General features: G+C 37.2%; 1 pseudogene; it reads right to left on the bottom strand.

Annotated features, from left to right (window-relative positions):
• Nucleotides 1-961: 961 nt before the first annotated feature.
• LOC138305690 (uncharacterized) lies at nt 962-1,744 on the bottom strand (annotated as a pseudogene).
• Nucleotides 1,745-1,981: the final 237 nt, after the last annotated feature.

Genomic DNA, 1,981 nt, shown 5'->3' with positions numbered 1-1,981 from the left:
CCACAGAGCCAAGCCCCTGTGGTATTATATGAAAGTTCATTACATATGAATTATAACGTTAATTACATATAAAAATTCAGTTAAGTGATATTTCCACGTTTAATACAGAGTGCATTGTACCAAAAATATTGTATATGACACTGTACTGTATTGTACACAGTTGTATCACCGGCGCTTGGCTCTGTACACATCTTTCCTCCCCATATGTGTAATACTGTGACACAGTACCACACATATGGAAAGAGAAAAAGGTCTACAGATCTAGAGCCAAACCCCTGTGGTTGTATATGAAAGTTCATTACATATAGCAACTTATATTAATATTATACTAATTTGCAAAAAAACGATTAAGATGTATGCTATAAGGCTACTTTCATACAACACTTGAGTTCATAGAGTCAAAAGTACTTTTACAGCGGGATATATACATAATTCACACCATGTATTATTTCACATAAGAGTGGTACATTTTCGTAGGACTATGCACATTCATGGAATAGACAAGAAGCAGTTCAACTATTTGGAATTTCATAGGATGTACGGGTTTCAGATCAACAGTTTTATGCACAATACCCAAACATAAGAGCATATTTCATGGAATATATAAGCCTAGTGTGAATTGAGACTAATTTGTACACCAAACCCCAATGAATTTGCAATGTAAATGCAATATACTTAGAAACAATTGCACAATATATATTGATAAATATTATACTTTCACTGATATGGTGAAGTTTAGTATGACTCACTGAGATGATATAGTATCAATTGGCTATTTAAATTATCATATGCAGTACGGTTTTATGCGTTGCATTACAGGAAAGGAAATGAAATTAATGTGAAGTATGTAAACAAACACATCACAGACAAAAATAAGATGGGAAAAAGTAATGTTTCAGTTCCTGGTGTACATGCCATACTCACGTATGTTGAGCGCATTAGTCTTTATCACTCACGCTAATTAATTAGCGAAATTCGCGTCATTCAGCAGGTACGCGCTTGTTAAGATAGTGTCATCAGAAATTGTTCGCTTTTTCCCGTTTCTCAGCTTAACAAACAGCTTGCCTTCAATCGACCAGGAGTTCTCAACACAGTCTAGCTCGTACGCGCGCTTCAGAATTTGTTGGTTTTCCTGGGTCAAGTCTTCAAATATATATATCTTCTTACCCTTGAGCTCTTTCCTGGCCTTCATAACTTCGAATTTTTTCATTCTGCGCACAAATTTGCAAATAGTGGAACGAGGTCCAAGTCGATGGGCAATGTCGATATCAGTTACTTTGACATCGACTTTAAGATTATCCCTGAAAAATTTGGCACATTTTTCAACGCAAACCTCAGCCGTCTCAGTGCGATCACTGTTTAGTCCGACAATTCGAATCGAATTTTTCCGGCCTTGTTGTTCCAGTGCATTATCCCGCCGTGCCATATGAACTATTCTCTCTTCAGCTATCTGTACACTTGTCTCTAACTGACCAACTGTTTCTCGTAATCTCTCGTTCTCATTTTCCAGGTCAAAAACTTTCCCTTCAAGTCTCTCAATCATCTCTTTGTTTTCTTGTCTGATTTCATCTCTCAATTTGTCCATATAAAAAATCATATCATCTTTTGTCATGAGAGTTCATAATACCTGGTTAATATGGTCGAGTTTATCATCGGTACTGTCCATTTGACAAACTGACACTCCGCTACCTCTACGATCAGATTTCGTCTTATTACTGGTACTAGTACTCCTACCGGTCGGCATTTTCTAGATTCACTAGTCCGTACAGTGAATAATAGTATCGTGTCAAATAAATGCCAGCAACGAAATCGGGCAACACGTACCTGTACGTAGTATCTCAAGAACAGGTGTGCGCGTGGATAGTGTTCACTATGGTGGTCACTGAAGCATGACAAACTTCTCACATCACACAGGAGATATTCTCAAATATCTCGAGAAATAGTCACTTTTTCCAAAATCCAATAAGTCACGAATGTTCCA

The sequence above is a fragment of the Argopecten irradians genome, chromosome 13 (genome assembly GCF_041381155.1).
Source record: "Argopecten irradians isolate NY chromosome 13, Ai_NY, whole genome shotgun sequence".
NCBI lineage: Eukaryota > Metazoa > Mollusca > Bivalvia > Pectinida > Pectinidae > Argopecten > Argopecten irradians.
Note: the sequence above shows the minus strand (reverse complement) of the source record. Positions and strands in the feature narration are given on the sequence as shown.